Source organism: Xenopus laevis, chromosome 7S (assembly GCF_017654675.1).
Source record: "Xenopus laevis strain J_2021 chromosome 7S, Xenopus_laevis_v10.1, whole genome shotgun sequence".
In the NCBI taxonomy this organism is placed as follows: domain Eukaryota; kingdom Metazoa; phylum Chordata; class Amphibia; order Anura; family Pipidae; genus Xenopus; species Xenopus laevis.
The window spans coordinates 63,531,120-63,550,934 of NC_054384.1; positions in this window are offsets into that span (position 1 = coordinate 63,531,120).

The following is a 19,815-nucleotide window of genomic DNA, read 5'->3' on the forward strand; positions in this document are numbered from 1 at the left end:
ATTTTGAGTTTTATTTTCCAATAATTACAGAGGAATTGCAGCCACACTGGAGTTGCACCAAATGTGTCTAAACAAACACAAATGCATGTTAGCAGATCAGATTCAAGTTACAGGTAACATTGGGATTGGGAGAAGAGACTGGAGTGATATACAAGGGGGAGCCACTGATGTGGAGCATATAGACATTGAGCCTTTCCCAAAATATCAAACCTTTCCAACAAAGAGGCAAAAATAATTAGGGAGACTGGACAATAAATATATGGATACATTTATCATAGAGACATTAAAGGAGGAGTCAACTTTTAGTATGTTTAAGAATGGATAATTCTTAGCAACTTTTCAGTTGGTCTTCATTTTTTATTGTTTCTGAACTATTTGCTTTTATCTTTTGTTGCTTTCCAGCTTTCAAATAGGGTTCACTGACTCCAGCAGCCAAGAAACAATTGCTCTGCGTGGTTATAATTTTAGTGCTATTGCTACTTAATTGCTTATCATATTACAGTCTCTTATGTTATGGTTTATTGGACCCTAGCAAACAGATATCTGCTGAAATTCCAAGAGAGCTTTTTGATTAAAAAGCTAAATAATTAAAAAAAATACAAAAAAATAAAAAGTGAAGACTAATCACATTGTCTCTGAATATCACTGTCTACATCAAAAAGTGAAAGGTGAACTATCCCTTTAAGAATTTACTGTATCTATACTAAGGTTACCAACAAGATACAGCTTTCCCATTGTGGATGACCTCTCGAGCACCGGCCCAATCTAGCATTGTCAAACATGTCCGAATATCTGTCTGCCAAAAGGTTCACACTTACAAATGACATATGCTAAATATGTGTTTTTCTTTCCAGCACTGTAGAGAATGGGACTTAAAGCACCATTATTTCTTTAAACATATTTAAAATCCTAGAGAAATGGTGTTGCGTAGCCATTAAATCAATTTTTCAATGTTTAATGAATTTACAAAAACAAAATGCGCAAAATGTGTCTGCATAAACTCAGATAACACACCGTTTGCACATATAGAAAGTACGGTATGTAAAAATAATACGCACCCATTACACAACAATAACAAAATAAGTGTTCTTCTCATGTGCTGATTATACTACATTCCGTTGGACAGTTTCTATGGATACAGGATTAGCTGGGTGACATACTGTAGCTGAATTCCTCTGAAAATTCTATTATTGTTATTGTTACCATTATTTCAAATAAGGAAGCAGATACAGTACATACAGATACAGATACTCTTACACCCTTGTTCAAAATCACATGAAAAGACAGAGCATAATCTGTCAACATGCAAACCTACTCACCATATTTTATTTTATATGCCAGAACAAACAGCTACTAATGATGTGACGATATCATATTAAAATATGCAAATTAGAAGATATGATGAACTACATTATGGCAAACAATCCAAATATGTAAATCCAACATGTAACTTCATTAAATAAAAAAATTATTTGAAAAACAAAAAGAATAATACAAAAGAAAAGTCACTAGTCTATTTGTTGCTCATGTGTTATTTTTAAATAGAATGCAGGACTATAACTGTGGAGTTTATCATTGTATATATTCATTGTTCTAATTTATTCCGTTTTTCTTTTTTAGCTCCACTGAATTCTGATGATGTTACTTCCAGTTTGTGGTAAGGGCATTTTCAGCAACAGAATGTTCATGTTCATGGTGGATGGCTGGTAGCAAGACCTGTTGCTAATGAGACATAGTGGTCAGGAAGTGTGTAAAAATGAAATTTCTGGGTTGGTTCCAAGGTATGGAAGTTGATCTAGCACAGGGCTCTACCCTGTGTGATTTCTGGCAGTCAGGAGTGTATGATGCCCATTGGGGCACATACGTTTATTCATTTTCAATATATTATTTTGAAACAAAATTTAGGGTCCCTTGCATTGTTGGAGGTCCTAATACGGGTTTTCGGAGGGGCTTAGTTATACCACTGACTGAAGAGGAGTAAATAAAGGTGGATGACAAACGAATACAGGGGTTAGTAACTAGGAGATTAAAAACAAAAAGGTAAAGTAGGGCAAGATTATATGGGTAGAGTGAGATGGCAGTAGCAAAAAGCTACTAGCTACTTTAGCATCAGTCAAAACTTTTAGAAAAAAATTAGGAAGCATAACATTTATCTAATTTACTGAGATGTCATAACCCACACATAAAATATGCTATTTAAAGTTTTATAACACCTACTAATAAGTGTAGCAACTGTCATGCGACATCAAGTGAAGAATTTAATAATGACAATATATTTATTTCTAATTTCAATTTCCAAGAAGTCTAAAACTGATTTGCAGATAATGAGGCAGTCATTGTTAGACAAACGCTGCAGACATTTATGGTTAGAGTTAGCCACAGAAAATCTATAATATCATCCAATGCAAACGAGTTACAGATGCCTCTCAGCGAGAGGTTAATATCAGGCCAAAATCTCTCTAGTCTATGGGTTGGGAGAGTAGTCTCTCTTCTTATAAAAGAAAATAGTAGGTGCAGAATTATGTCTAAAATAAGCTGTGGGTCACAAATCTAACTTTCAGAATAAATTTGGATCTTCTCAGAGAAAGGTCAAGAAATGCTTATAGAAGATGTGTCCCTAAAGGCGGTGTGAGGATTTTGATCCCCTTACACAATGAATCATGGGGGTAGAAGTTTGAGGATAAAAAGGAGAGGGGCCCAGGCCTTGAACCTGGACTCACAGGCATCTAATCTACACAACAGGCTAAAATGCAAAGAAAGGTTTCCTTTGAAAGGTTTCTGTTAATAGGACAGTTTAAATATATGCCTTTCCAAGATGCTGTGTGAGATATCATTGATCCACTACATGTAATAAGTTGGACATCACTACTCTAAGGTGCATTAAAGGGAAACTGCTTTTTTTACATGTATCATAACCCTGTCTTTGTATGCTATTTGCCTAATGCTTTTATGTTGCCTCTGGTCCCCCATGTTCCTCTATGAGAGGGTTACCATACTTGTGCAGCAGCAGTCCATTAGAATTAAACTATAATTGAAAGCTTGAAAAGGGACAGTCAGGTTGGCAAAAAAGGCAGGTTTAGGAACTTACAAACTTACAAAAGTAAAAAAGTAGACCTATCAATGAAGAACTATCAATATGACCTATAGGTAACTTTAAATGTACATTAATATTTTGAAAAGTAATTTTTTTAGTTTTAGTATCACAGTTTTATTGAATTTATAAGCTAGAGAAAATATTTTCTAGAAGAAATAAAATATACATATATGTTACGATAAAAATCATTATTAACATGGAAAAACAGTAGAATAAAGGAAAAGATCAGATGGTGTGTAGGTGGCCCAGGGAAAAATAAAATCCAAAAGCCTGTGTATTCTTTGTTGCCTTATAAAATACATCTTTGTATTTTAACAAACATGTTCTGCAGAAAAATTATATTTTAATATACAAAAAAAATATTTTTTTTCTGAAGCATTGTATCCAACTAGATGCATAAATATGCATGTATTTTATTGGTATATTTTCATTTATATAGCACTACTTGTGTATACAGAGCTATATGTGAAACCATGTAAGAATAGAACAGATGAGTATAAATAAAATAATCAAATATAAATACAATTGCATTCAAGATTAACTGCTGAATGTTGAGAGATAAGGGCAAGGTGGTGCCTGAATATATCATAAAGATATAATTGCATGTATGGTATTCTCAACTGGTTAATAACACACACATAAGGATATGTTTACCTAAACTACATGGCACGTACAGGTATACAGTATAGTATTTGGCTTTCCTTGCAATTGTTCAATCAGACTTTATTATTTATTTGAATTTTCACTTTATATTAGTGTTCCAATTCTCCCTGCTTCCAGCCTGCAAATGAAAATACTATCTAGTTGTTGGCAATCAAAAAAATAATTGAAGGGCTTATTTTTATTTTGTATTGTATCTCTTTCTTTTCATTGACCTCCTATAGGCTGCCTGATTGCTATGGATATTTAGCTTAAACAACCAGATAGCAGAATTATAAAATAAAAACTTCTTTCAAATAGGGTTAGAATACTGCTGTCTACATCATTATAACATGTATTTTCAAAGAGAATTACCCATGGCATACAGGCATTTTTGATAATCACAGTCATTAGAAAGTACTGTGCCAAACAAACCACCTTTCTTTACAGTACTTGTAGTATGTGACAGACTTGTATCACTTGGCAACATGTTTCTTGAGAAACATGTCCCATTTCAGTGAATGGAAAGGATTTCCTGACAGAGAGGGGTATTTGGTTTCCACCAATCAGTAATTGGTGCAACCACATGACTCACATGAACTCATTAAAGGAATTCTGTCATGATTAGTATTGTTTTTTTTTTTATTTCTAAATTACACTGTTTACATTGCAAATAATTCACTCTACCATTAAGGATTTTATTCTTGAACCAACAAATGTATTTTTTTAGCTATAATATTGGTGTGGAGGCTGCCATCTCAGTGCATTGTGCCTGGTTCTGAGCTTTGAGAAAGAGCCAGCACTTCAGGAAGGAACTGCTTTGAGACAGCTATTGTTTCTCCCCTTCTCATTGTATTTACCACGACCTAGGTCGTGCTCCATAGCCCCACATGAGAATAGCACCCAAGCAGGAAAAACAGGGTTTTTCCATGTTTCTTATGTTTACCACTAGGTGGGGCTAGGGGGGACCATAGCAATGCAAACAAGTGCTTCAGCAGATGTGTCAGGTAGCTGCTATCTGGTTAGCTGCTCATTTTTCTGTTGATAGACTGCAGATGTGCTGCTGTGGAGGGAGGGCATGATATCACTCCAACTTGCAGTGCAGCAGTAAAGAGTGACTGAAGTTTATCAGAACACATGTCATGTGACTTGAGGGCACCTGGGAAACTGACAATATGTCTAGCCCTATGTCAAATTTCAAAATTAAATATTAAAAAAAACTGTTTGCTCTTTTAAAAAATGAATTTCAATGCAGAAGTTTGTGGAAGGGGTTTCCAGATATTAAAGGGGAACTTAACCCCAGTCAACACTCACCACACGGAAATTAACAAGAGATTTTTATTTTCAGGAACACTAAAGATTTTCAACACCAGGCACACTTTACACACTCCAGCATACTTTTCTTCTCAATCACATTCAGTTACAATTATTACAAAGAATCAGTTCTGAGTAGGCACACCTGCCTTAGGATCTTGGATTACACCTAACCGCCTAATGGTCCGGTATATACTCCACCCGCACCCCCCCCCACTCTCCAATAGTGGCCCAATACCTTCTGGGTGATACCCCTCCTCTCTTCCAGGTTAGGAACTTTTCCATCCAATTCCTGTCTAGAGATGTCGCGAACTGTTCGCCGGCGAACTTGTTCGCGCGAACATCGGGTGTTCGCGCTCGCCGGAAGTTCGCGAACGTCGCGCGACGTTCGCCATTTTGGGTTCGCCATTGTTGGCGCTTTTTTTTGCCCTCTCACCCCAGACCAGCAGGTACATGGCAGCCAATCAGGAAGCTCTCCCCTGGACCACTCCCCTTCCCTATAAAAACCGAAGCCCTGCAGCGTTTTTTCACTCTGCCTGTGTGTGCTGAAGAGATAGTGTAGGGAGAGAGCTGCTGCCTGTTAGTGATTTCAGGGACAGTTGAAAGTTTGCTGGCTAGTAATCGTTTTGATACTGCTCTGTTATTGGAGGGACAGAAGTCTGCAGGGGTTTGAGGGACATTTAAGCTTAGGTAGCTTTGCTGGCTAGTAATCTACCTTCTACTGCAGTGCTCTGTATGTAGCTGCAGTGGGCAGCTGTCCTGCTTCTGATCTCATCTGCTGACTGCTGCAATAACAGTAGTCCTTGTAAGGACTGCTTTTATTTATTTTTTTGTTGTTTTACTACTACTACTACTACTACTACTATAAGAGCCCAGTGCTATTAGTCTAGCAGTGTTGGGGAGTGGGACTGGTGTGCTAATCTGCTGCTCCTAGTAGTTCAGCAGCACCAACTTTAATTTTTTTTTTTTAATATTCATTTTTTTTTTATTTTACTTTTTTTTATTTTACTACCGCTGTAGTAGTGTATAAGTTGACCTTTTAGGCATTATTTGCACTGTAGGCATTATTTGCACACTGTTTTCTTCAACCCGCCATCGAGCTGTGTGACCTTGTTCACATTCTGTCTAAATATCCATAATATTACCGTCTCCAGAAAAAACACCGGAGTCACTTTTTTCAAGCAGCCATAATATATTTTACGTAATCCGTATCCACCGCTGTAGTAGTGTATACGTTGGCCTTGTAGGCATTATTTGCACACTGTTTTCTTCAACCCGCCATCGAGCTGTGTGACCTTGTTCCCATTCTGTCTAAATATCCATAATATTACCGTCTCCAGAAAAAACACCGGAGTCACTTTTTTCAAGCAGCATTCATATATTTACGTAATCCGTATCCACCGCTGTAGTAGTGTATACGTTGGCCTTGTAGGCATTATTTGCACACTGTTTTCTTCAACCCGCCATCGAGCTGTGTGACCTTGTTCACATTCTGTCTAAATATCCATAATATTACCGTCTCCAGAAAAAACACCGGAGTCACTTTTTTCAAGCAGCATTCATATATTTTACGTAATCCGTATCCACCGCTGTAGTAGTGTATACGTTGGCCTTGTAGGCATTATTTGCACACTGTTTTCTTCAACCCGCCATCGAGCTGTGTGACCTTGTTCACATTCTGTCTAAATATCCATAATATTACCGTCTCCAGAAAAAACACCGGAGTCACTTTTTTCAAGCAGCCATAATATATTTTACGTAATCCGTATCCACCGCTGTAGTAGTGTATACGTTGACCTTGTAGGCATTATTTGCACACTGTTTTCTTCAACCCGCCATCGAGCTGTGTGACCTTGTTCACATTTTGTCTAAATATTGATAATATTATCGTCTCTAGAAAAACCACTTGAGTTACTTTTTTCAAAGCAGCATTCATATATTTTACGTAATCCGTATCCACCGCTGTAGTAGTGTATACGTTGACCTTGTAGGCATTATTTGCACAGTGTTTTCTTCAACCCGCCATCGAGCTGTGTGAGCTTGTTCACATTTTGTCTAAATATTGATAATATTATCGTCTCTAGAAAAACCACTTGAGTTACTTTTTTTCAAGCAGCATTCATATATTTTACGTAATCCGTATCCACCGCTGTAGTAGTGTATACGTTGACCTTGTAGGCATTATTTGCACACTGTTTTCTTCAACCCGCCATCGAGCTGTGTGAGCTTGTTCACATTTTGTCTAAATATTGATAATATATCGTCTCTAGAAAAACCACTTGAGTTACTTTTTTTCAAGCAGCATTCATATATTTTACGTAATCCGTATCCACCGCTGTAGTAGTGTATACGTTGACCTTGTAGGCATTATTTGCACAGTGTTTTCTTCAACCCGCCATCGAGCTGTGTGAGCTTGTTCACATTTTGTCTAAATATTGATAATATTATCGTCTCTAGAAAAACCACTTGAGTTACTTTTTTTCAAGCAGCATTCATATATTTTACGTAATCCGTATCCACCGCTGTAGTAGTGTATACGTTGACCTTGTAGGCATTATTTGCACACTGTTTTCTTCAACCCGCCATCGAGCTGTGTGACCTTGTTCACATTTTGTCTAAATATTGATAATATTATCGTCTCTAGAAAAACCACTTGAGTTACTTTTTTTCAAGCAGCATTCATATATTTTACGTAATCCGTATCCACCGCTGTAGTAGTGTATACGTTGACTTTGTAGGCATTATTTGCACAGTGTTTTCTTCAACCCGCCATCTAGCTGTGTGTATTATCGTTTCCAGAAAAACCAACTGAGTTTTTGTTGTTGTTGTTGTTTTTTTAAAAATAATGCCAGGCAAAGGCAGGCCGCCACGCAGAGGCCGTGCTAGGGGCCGTGCTGCTATGCAATCCTGTGGCCCTAGCAAATTGCCCAGTTTTAAAAAGCCAATGACCCTGAACTCCCAAAATGCTGAAGAGGTAGTTGACTGGCTTACACAACACACCCCATCCTCTACCGTTTCTAACTTTACCACAACATCCTCCTCATCCTCCACTGCTATGGCCACCCCACGTAACACTTCCTCCACCACCGGTGCCCCTTCTTCACTGGGGTCAGAGGAGTTATTTTCCCATGAGTTTCTTGAACTGAGTAATGCGCAACCATTATTGCCAGAAGAAGATGAAGGAGATGAGGACCTTACACCAGATTTAATTCTGGCAGAGAACACGATAGAGATGGACATAATGAGTGATGAGGAGGAGGTCCCCGCTGCTGCTTCCTTCTGTGATGTGTCAGAAGAAATTGATGCATCTGAGGAGAATGATGATGAGGAGATTGATGTTTTGTGGGTGCCTAGTAGAAGAGAGCAAGAGGAGGGTAGTTCAGATGGAGAGACGGAGAGTCAGAGAGGCAGTAGGAGAATAAGACTTAGAAGAAGCAGGGAGGACAGCCCGCAGGGATCAGTAGGGCAACAACATGTATCGGCACCTGTGTTCAGCCGGCCAACGCACCCGCCATTGCCGCCCAATACCGCCAACTCCGCCAACTTCTACTGTTACCGCCAGATCGCACACTTCCAAAAAGTCAGCAGTGTGGGATTTTTTTAATGTGTGTGCCTCTGACAAAAGCATTGTAATTTGCAATGAGTGCAGTCAGAAACTGAGCCTTGGTAAGCCCAACAGCCACATAGGTACAACTTCTATGCGAAGGCACATGAGCGGCAAGCACAAAGCACTTTGGGAGCAACACCTCAAAGGCAACAGGCAAACTAAAAGCCACACTCCTTCTGGTCCAGCATCTTACTGCTCTACCTCTGCTCTCCTTGACCCGTCTGAACCACCCTCCACTCCGCCTTCCACCTTGACCACCTGTTCCCATTCCCAGTCATCTGCCACCAGCCAAGTTTCTGTGAAGGCCATGTTTGAGCGTAAGAAGCCAATGTCTGACTGTCACCCCCTTGCCCGGCGTCTGACAGCTGGCTTGTCTGCACTCTTAGCCCGCCAGCTTTTACCATACCAGCTGGTGGACTCTGAGGCCTTCCGCAAATTTGTAGCAATTGGGACACCGCAGTGGAAGGTACCCAGCCGCAATTTTTTTTCTAAAAAGGGAATACCACACCTGTACCAACATGTGCAGAGCCAAGTTACCGCATCTCTGTCACTTAGTGTTGGGCCAAAGGTCCATATGACTACTGACGCATGGTCCTCCAAGCATGGTCAGGGCAGGTATGTCACCTACACTGCCCACTGGGTGAACTTGGTAATGGCTGGGAAGCAGGGAATGGGTAGCTCAACAACAACAGTGGAGTTGGTGTCACCGCCACGGATTGCACGCGGTTCTGCCACCACCTCTACTCCTCCATCGCTCTCTACCTCGTCTTCTTCTTCTTCTTACTCTGCTGCTGGGTCCTCCTTCTCCTCCTCCACACCTGTGCACCCCAGCTCCCCCTAGGCTATTCGACGTGCCAGGTACGCCGTTGTCACGCTGTCTTGGGGATGACGTGCCTGGAAAGCAAAAACCATACCGGATCTGTACTCCTGTCATCTCTGCAGTCACAGGCCGATCGGTGGCTGACCCCACACCAACTGCAGATCGGAAAAGTGGTGTGTGACAATGGAAGCAATCTGTTGGCAGCGTTGAGACTAGGCAATTTAACACATGTGCCCTGCATGGCACATGTGTTAAATTTAATAGTCCAACGTTTTGTCTCCAAGTACCCAGGATTCCAGGACGTTCTCACCCAGTCCAGAAAGGTGTCGGCCCATTTCAGACGTTCCTACACAGCCATGGCACGCCTTGCTGACATTCAGCAGCGCTACAACATGCCAGTCAGGCGTTTGATTTCTGACAGCCAGACTCGCTGGAATTCAACGCTCCTTATGTTGGAACGTCTGCTGCAACAACAAAGGGCCGTCAACGAGTACCTTTTTGAACTGGGTGGTAGGACTGGATCTGCACAGCTGGGGATTTTTTTCCCCCGTTACTGGGTGCTTATGCGCGATGCCTGCAGGCTCATGCGACCTTTTGAAGAGGTGACAAATATGGTCAGTCGCACCGAAGGCACCATCAGCGACCTAATACCCTTCGCTTTATTCCTGGAGCGTGCCGTGCGACGAGTGACAGATGAGGCTGTAGACCAGCGTGACGAGGAGCTGGAAGCGCACGATTTCTGGTCGGAATCACCAGAACGAACCCAGGCACATGCTGCAACGCAGGGAGAGGTGCCAGAAGTGGAGTCAGAGGAGGAACGTGGCTTTGTGGAGGAGGAGGAGGAGGACCAACAGGAGCAGGCTTCCCAGGGGGCTAGTGGTGACCTTTTGGGGACCCCTGGTCTTGTACGTGGCTGGGGGGAGGAGACCGTGGATGATGCAGTCCTTGATAATGAGGAAGCGGAGATGGATAGCTCTGCATCCAACCTTGTGAGAATGGGGTCTTTCATGCTGTCATGCCTGTTGAAGGACCCCCGTATCAAGAGGCTTAAGGAGAAGGACCTGTACTGGGTCGCAACGCTACTAGACCCTCGGTACAAGCATAAAGTGTCAGAAATGTTACCAACATACCACAAGTCCGAAAAGATGCGGCATTTACAAACCAGCCTGCAAAACATGTTGTACAATGCTTTTAAGGGTGATGTCACTTCAGGAACTCATCAACATTCCAGGGGCAGAGGTGCCAGTAATCCTGCCACGAGCACACCTGCAAGGACAAAGCCCTTTGGCCAGTCTGTAACGTCAGACATGCAAATGTTTTTCTGTCCAAGGCAGCGCCACAACCCTTCTGGATCCACCCTCAAAGAACGCCTCGACCGGCAGGTAGCGGACTACCTGGCATTAACTGCAGATATCGACACTCTGAGGAGCGATGAACCCCTGGACTACTGGGTGCGCAGGCTTGATCTGTGGCCAGAGCTGTCACAATTTGCCATGAACCTCTTGTCTTGCCCAGCCTCAAGTGTGCTCTCAGAAAGGACCTTCAGTGCAGCAGGAGGGATTGTAACTGAGAAGAGAACTCGCCTAGGTCACAAAAGTGTCGATTACCTGACCTTTATTAAAATGAATGAGGGGTGGATCTCGGAGGGTTACTGCACGCCGGAAGACTTGTTCTGACTTCTATGCAGCTGTCCTTCTCTTCAAGCCTCATGACTCCACACACAGCTGTCCTTTAGCGTCCTCCTCCTCCCTCCGCCACCGTTACAAACTAGGGTGCAAACCCTACTGGTTTAATTTTTTCTGGCCTCTGTGCTTCAGTGGCTGCGACCAAAAAAATGCCTATTTTCTGCATTTATATGACATAATTTTTCTGGCCTCTGTGCTTCAGTGGCTGCAACCAAAAAAATTTATATTTTCAGCATTTATATGGCATAATTTTTCTGTCAACTGTGCTTCAGTGGCTGCGACCAAAAAAATGCATATTTTCTGCATTTATATGGCATAATTTTTCTGGCCTCTGTGCTTCAGTGGCTGCAACCAAAAAAATTACTATTTTCAGCATTTATATGGCATAATTTTTCTGGCAACTGTGCTTCAGTGGCTGCGACCAAAAAAATGCATATTTTCTGCATTTATATGGCATAATTTTTCTGGCCTCTGTGCTTCAGTGGCTGCAACCAAAAAAATTTATATTTTCAGCATTTATATGGCATAATTTTTCTGTCAACTGTGCTTCAGTGGCTGCGACCAAAAAAATGCATATTTTCTGCATTTATATGGCATAATTTTTCTGGCCTCTGTGCTTCAGTGGCTGCAACCAAAAAAATTTATATTTTCAGCATTTATATGGCATAATTTTTCTGGCAACTGTGCTTCAGTGGCTGCGACCAAAAAAATGACTATTTTCAGCATTTATATGGCATATTTTTTCTGGCCTCTGTGCTTCAGTGGCTGTGGCCAAAAAAACTGGGCAAACAATGCCTACAAGGTCAACGACGTTGACCTTGTAGGCATTGTTTGCCCAGTTTTTTTGGCCACAGCCACTGAAGCACAGAGGCCAGAAAAAATATGCCATATAAATGCTGAAAATAGTCATTTTTTGCCATACGTTGACTCAACGTATATGGCAAAAAATGACTATTTTCAGCATTTATGTGGCATATTTTTTCTGGCAACTGTGCTTCAGTGGCTGCAACCAAAAAAACTGGGCAAACAATGTCTACAAGGTCAACGTATGGCGAAAAATTACTATTTTCAGCATTTATATGGCATATTTTTTCTGGCAACTGTGCTTCAGTGGCTGCGTCCAAAAAAACTGGGCAAACAATGTCTACAAGGTCAACGTATGGCGAAAAATGACTATTTTCAGCATTTATATGGCATATTTTTTCTGGCAACTGTGCTTCAGTGGCTGCGTCCAAAAAAACTGGGCAAACAATGCCTACAAGGTCAACGTATGGCAGTTGTTTAAAGAGAACAGTAGATTACTAGCCAGCAAAGCTACCTAAGCTAAAATGTCCCTCAAATCCCTGCAGACTTCTGTCCCTCCAATACAGAGCAGTATCAAGCAGATTACTAGCCAGCAAACTTACTATCATCTGTCCCTGAAATCACTAACAGCTCTCCCCCTACACTATCTCTTCCAAGCACACACAGGCAGATTTTTCAGATACATTTTTGCCCTTGATCCCCCTCTGGCATGCCACTGTCCAGGTCGTTGCACCCTTTAAACAACTTTAAAATCATTTTTCTGGCCAGAAATGTCTTTTCTAGATGTTAAAGTTCGCCTTCCCATTGAAGTCTATGGGGTTCGCGAACCGTTCGCGAACCGCTCGCATTTTTGCGCAAGTTCGCGAATATGTTCGCGAACTTTTTTTCCGACGTTCGCTACATCCCTATTCCTGTCCAGAGATCCAGGTGTCCTTCCTACCTTGTCCTAAACTATCACTGATTCCCTTACTTATAGTGTGCCCGTAGGAAACTAATTCCACTTTCCTCCTTAATGGGGGCCACAGCTGCCCTTACTAATTAACCTCGCTGGCTCGTGCACCTAGTGCTGGCTTTACTTAAAATCTATTTATCTGTCATCTCCACTCACTGACCAGCTGATGTCTCTTCGGCCACGCCCTCCCATTAAGACAGCTTACCTTGGGCGGTGCCGTCCTTTTATAGCCCTTCTGTGCCCTATAGCGGCCTCTAGTGTCACATGGGGTGGCATAGCGCATGAGACAAACCCGAATCAGAGAGGAGCCCTGCTTTGCTGGTTTTCTTGAGGTGCTTAGACTGTCTCTCCCTGTACAAATTTATAGTGGTATGTAATTTGGCTTGGATTCAGTTACCCCTTCTGTCTGTATGATATAATGATACAATGATTATAAGCTCCACTAAGACAATAGGGGATTTTCCCACTTTATATATCTATAAATATATCTCGATTTATCTCTTTTTTTACAGTTCCAGTGTACCCCCATAGTCCCCCTTCCTTTTTGTAGCTAATTTCACAAATCTCATTGTATTAACTGTAAAGTTGACTTTAAATGACCCCCTGAAACCAATATACAAGCCTTACTATTGCCCTTGCCACTAGGCAATGTGTTGATTCTTGTAAGGTTGCACAAACTTATCTGGAAGCAATATTTGTTCTTGCATTTATCAGTTATCAGGTTTTGGTTCTGGACCACACCTTTCTCTCTCATTCGTTTTCGGGCTGTTTGTTAATTATTAACTGATTCACAAGTGAAATTCAATCACCTTTACATCACAGTAGTCATTAGGGTTGCCTCCTGGCCGGTATTTTACCAGCCTGGCCAGTAAAAATGATGGTTGATCCCAATGTTATTAATGAGGAAAAAAAGATAACTATATAGGAAGGCCGGTATTTTTTCCCAGAAAAGGTGGCAACCCTAGAAGTCATTCAGGGGAATGTAATAAAAGTCGCAAAGAGCAAAACAATTCGCACCAATAAGACTAAAAACCCACATCTCGCAATGTAATATTGTTCCTAAAACTGTTATTGCATTGCGAATTTTAATTGAGCATTGCGAATTTTAATTGCGCACTCATAAGAAGTGCTTGAAGGTGTCGTAATCTTTTGGAGCAAACATAACGACTTTTTCAGTAAGAAGTTTTATTACATTGACTGTGCATTGGGGCAAACTATAAAATTCGCAAACAATCTTTCACTGTCGGAAGTGGTCGCTAAACAGTTTCTGGGCTCGCAAAAGCTATATTAAATTCGCACAAAGCAAAATTTGTTCGCGCAAAGGCATAACTTTTCGCATTGCGAATAGTTTTTCTGTTAGCGATTTTTATTACATTCCCCCGATAGACTGGATGGAGTATTTATATTTTTTTTATTTAGTCTGGTCTAAATTCCATCAAAAACGTAATCCTTTGTAAAAAATGTTTTAGTTTTCTGTTTAATTCAACATATGAATAATAAATAATACATATTTTCTATGGACTTAATTGGCACCACATCTATACTATTTATAAACTAAAATTAGTAAACATGGGACTTGGGAATAGTTTCTAGCTGTGTCTTCCTATGTACGCTTGCCTTTGTGAGATGATACTTGGGGGGTATAAGGCACTCAGAAGTATAAAAACAGTGTCACACAAACGAAACCAATACATGAATTCAAGAATAGATTAAGGTTGACAGTATATTATTATAGCATCCAAAACAAAAAACAAGGGATTACCCTGTACACTGTCAGCTCCAAATACTCCCTTACTATTAAAATGCTAATATATGCAAACATTTAATGATTAACAGACCCTGTTAAAGACCATTATCTTAAACATAGGTTAACAAATATATGCCTAATTACTAGGTAGTAAGACTTAGCTACAGGGTTACGTCAGTGAAATAACAAGTTTACTGTTACAAAAGACTTCACCCTCTCTCAATTAACATTCAGTCCTATAATTAATTTAAAGTAAGATAATCTAGAATGTCTAAGATTCTCCTTATGCTAGTTATAATGCCCCCAAACCTGCCTATTTAATGTCATTCCTTTGCCCATAAACTGTATAGCTATTGGAGATTTTTTTTCTTTCAAAAAAGCAGCAGCAGAGTAAGTTTTACCTGTAAAAGCCAAGATAATGCACCCAGGAAGGGAGGTTTCAAAAAACAGGAAAATAATTATGGTGGGGTACTATTCTTTTTTTTAAATTCTCACGGGCCCCAGGAGCATGCTGATTTGCAATTCAGTAGTAGCTATGCTGAAACATTGAGCTTTAAAAATTCTGCTTCACTTGAATAGATTAGGAAAAAAGGAGTTAAGCAACCTTGCAACTGGTCTGAGCATCTAGACTGAGGACACATACACATCATGGCCACTGGATGATGGTTTTCTGGGTGTGGGAAAATGAAACTGGTCACTATTTTCTCTGTTGTTGAATTCTGGACTATTGAATAGATAGTAATTAAAGTATATTGGAGATAGGTTTCTTTTTCATTAAAGAAAGTAAAAATGGGATATTAGTTTGTTGCCTTTACATGCCCTTTAAGGGCACAGTTTTTAATACACTGATAAGAAATAATCTTATTGTACCCCCTAGGTGATCCAGATACAGGATTTCAGTTTTATTAAAACATTTAACCAAGAAATCCAGTAACCATACATACCTACAGCTCAGGTTTCAATAGCTTTTCATCAGCTATAGCTTCTACTGTTCCCCCTCTCCACCTCCCCCATTACTGCAGCACTACTTGATAATGGATACATTTAATATGGAATGAAGATACAAAAACATTTGTATTTATTTGAAATCTGAGGAAATGATTGTCTATCATGGATGGCAAGCATGTATTTGCATAAATGCTTTCTAGATTCAGTTTATACTCCCAGACACCTAATAATTATTGTTACAAGCACAAATGCTGTTGGAGTGATGAAGGGAGACACTTATTCTGTACCTTTAGTATCACTCCCACATAACAGTGAGCAGAGAGGTTGCTTAGCAACTGCAGCACAGTTAGTGACCCAGATACAGCATCATTATCAAGGTCAAACAAACAATGCACACAGGGAATAAATATTAAACTGGTACAGTAGCTGCCATTACATAAGAACATCCAAGTGCTTTAAATTACAAGTAGCTAAGTGGCAGTGTAAAAACTCACACACACACATAATGTACATGTAAAGGAAATTACTGCAGTAGGAAGGTTTTGTTCATTACAGAGTAGCTCATCTCGAGAAAAGCATTGCTTCTGTGTGAATGCAAATAGAGCTTTGATTGTATAGTTTCTCTATCATACATAGGAACCTTCCAATGCACTAGACTAGTAGCGCAAGTGTGTGTAAGTGGCAATTGAGTTGTTGCAAGAACCCAGTTTTCATAACAAATAAAGATGCAGCAAAAAATGGAACTAAATAATTTCTGCTATCTTAATTTAAAATAACCTTCCTTTTAATTAACTCACAATACACAGTTCTCCAACTAAACTGTCATTTGTAAATAGAATAGATTACAGAAATGGTATGGAAAAAAGGGGTTTCAAATAACAAAATCTATATCAGGGCTGTCCAAGGGGAGGCCCATGGGCTGGATGTGACCTTCCAAAGGATTTTTATGACCCTTAGACTGTCCTTGGGCTCCATAGATGTACATGTATGACATCATTTTTTTAATATAATCTGTCCCTCAAATACGCTGTATGAGATGGGGCGTTTCTGGCATTAAAGTCACCCCCCGGACTGCCGAGCTTTCCTTTACATTGCTAGCACAGAGAGTGAAATTGCACTATTTGGGCTAGAAAAGCCACACTTCCAGTTTATAACCAGAAAGTTGGCTCTTAAAATTACCAGGAGCTCCTTTTTTTGCCACCGGGGAACTGCCTCCTAAGGTTCTCACCTTCTTAATCTGCCCACTAGATGTCATTTGTAGGACAACACAGCTCTATGTATCACTTTACTATAGTCACTTATTCTTAGAAAAAATCTTATTTGCGCTGCTAGTTGAGCCAAACACTGGGGACCTGCGGGCCAGAAGTGACACTCCAAAGGATTTTAAAGGAGAACTAAACCCTAAAAATTAATAGGGCTAAAAACACCATGTTTTATATATTGAACTTATTGCACCAGCCTAAAGTTTCAGCTTCTCAATAGCAGCAATGATCCAGGATCAAACTTGTCACAGTGGGTCATCATCTTGAAAAGTGTCTGTGACACTCACATGCTCAGTGGGCTCTGAGTAGCTGTTGAGAAGCTAAGCTTAGGGATCATCGCAAATTATCAAGCAGAAAATGAGGTTGGCCTGTTAAATAACATTATGCTACAGGGCTGATTATTAAATTCTGATGCTAATTGCACTGGTTTCTGTGCTGCCATGTAGTAATTATCTGTATTAATTACTAATCAGCCTTATACTGTGACAATTATATGCTATGCAATCTGTAAACTCAGTAAGTGACAGCAGCATAGAGCATGTGCAGCAAATCAGCAGAAAAGAAGATGGGGAGCTACTGGGGCATGTTTGAAGGCACAGATCTTCCCTGCTAGTGGGCTGTGGTTGCCTCGGGCTGGTACAGAAGCTCAAAACAGCATGTACAACATTTCTAGCTACTTCTTTAGTTTAGTATTTTTCCATGTTCTATAAGAAATAATCTTATTGTACCCCCTAGGTGATCCAGATACAGGATTTCAGTTTTATTAAAACATTTGACCAAGAAACATGTAGATTTTCATTCATCCAGGTCATAGTATATCTAGTATAGGTCAATCTAAAAACAACTGGACTTGCTGAGTAATCAATGAAGACGTTTCACTACTCATCCGAGCAGCTTCTTCAGTTCAACTGACTGGTGTGGGAAATTCTCGGCATATAACCTCTTCCACTAATCCATTTACAATGGCACATTGTAACTCTTCAAAGAGGTGACATCTGAAGAAACTCACAGAGGTGTTGATTCTGTGTAGTTGTGATAGGATTATCCAATGTGTCATGCAACTCCTAGATACAGGTGTTACTTGTGAGAGTTGCATGAATGGATGTGTGAAGTGTTCTGAATCCTCCGGGGTACAGATGTTAGAACAGCATTGTATGTAGCAGACAGGTGGTGTCGAAGGCCCCCACCTCTGTTCAGAGATGGTCTCTCCACCTTGACATGAATCGCCTCTTTCACGCCTCGTTCAAACCAGCGGTCTTCTTTATCCAAGATTTGGACCTTGCTGTCTTCAAAGGAGTGTCCCTTGTCTTTTAAGTGTAGAAAGACAGCTGAGTTTTGCCCTGTAGAGTTCTCCCTCCTGTGCTGAGCCATTCGCTTGGAGAGCAGTTGTTTTGTCTCCCCAATGTATAGGTCTGTGCACTCCTCGCTACACTGGACTCCGTATACCACATTGCTTTGTTTTTCTTTTGGTGTTGGATCCTTTGGTTGTACCAGTTTTTGTCTCAGTGAGTTGCTAGGTTTGAAAAACACAGGGACATGGTGTTTGTTGAAAATCCTCCTGAGTTTCTCTGACACTCCAGCTACATATGGGATGACTATGTTTCGCCTGCTATGTGTCTCCGGGCGGTTATTTCTATTGGTGTTCCTGTTGGGCTTGGTTGCTGCTGTTTTGACAAAGGCCCAGTCTGGGTAGCCACATGCTTTCAGATGAGCTTTGAAAGCATGTGGCTACCCAGACTGGGCCTTTGTCAAAACAGCAGCAACCAACAACCAGCAGCACAGGAGGGAGAACTCTACAGGGCAAAACTCAGCTGTCTTTCTACACCTAAAAGACAAGGGACACTCCTTTGAAGACAGCAAGGTCCAAATCTTGGATAAAGAAGACAGCTGGTTTGAACGAGGCGTGAAAGAGGCGATTCATGTCAAGGTGGAGAGACCATCTCTGAACAGAGGTGGGGGCCTTCGACACCACCTGTCTGCTACATACAATGCTGTTCTAACATCTGTACCCCGGAGGATTCAGAACACTTCACACATCCATTCATGCAACTCTCACAAGTAACTCCTGTATCTAGGAGTTGCATGACACATTGGATAATCCTATCACAACTACACAGAATCAACACCTCTGTGAGTTTCTTCAGATGTCACCTCTTTGAAGAGTTACAATGTGCCATTGTAAATGGATTAGTGGAAGAGGTTATATGCCGAGAATTTCCCACACCAGTCAGTTGAACTGAAGAAGCTGCTCGGATGAGTAGTGAAACGTCTTCATTGATTACTCAGAAAGTCCAGTTCTTTTTAGATTGACCTATACTAGATTTAACCAAGAAATTTAAGACAAAAAGAAAGTGGAAAAGAAATTGTACCATTGTAATAAACCTTAGAAATAGTAACGTTTACGACTTCAACAGATTTTGAAAGTTGCCATTGATTTTGGATATGTCTGTTTATAAAGTCTTAAAAAGAAGAAGCACTTGCAAGCGGTCAGTGCAGAAGTAGGAAATAATAGAATCTTATTGTATGTGTGAACAAATTTGAATGTTATAAAGGGAGAAATGATTCAGGGAGAGAATTCCACATCTTCGCAGCGCTCACTGTAAGAATCCCTTTCTGAATATTTAGACTGAACCTTCTTTCGTGTAATCTGAATGGGTGACCTTGTGTCAGATGGTAAATAAAGCATTAGAGAGATTATTATATGAGCCCCTTATTTATTTATACAGAGTTATTATACCCCCCTAAAGTGCCTCTTCTCCAGCCCAACCTGGCCAGTCTTTCCTCATAGCTAAGATTTTCCATACCTTTTACCAGCTTAGCTGCCCTTCTCTGGACCCTCTCTAATTCAATAAAGTCCTGTTTGAGCACTGGAGACCAAAACTGTACGGCATATTCTGGATGGGGCCTTACCACTGCTCTATACATTGGAAGAATAACCACCCC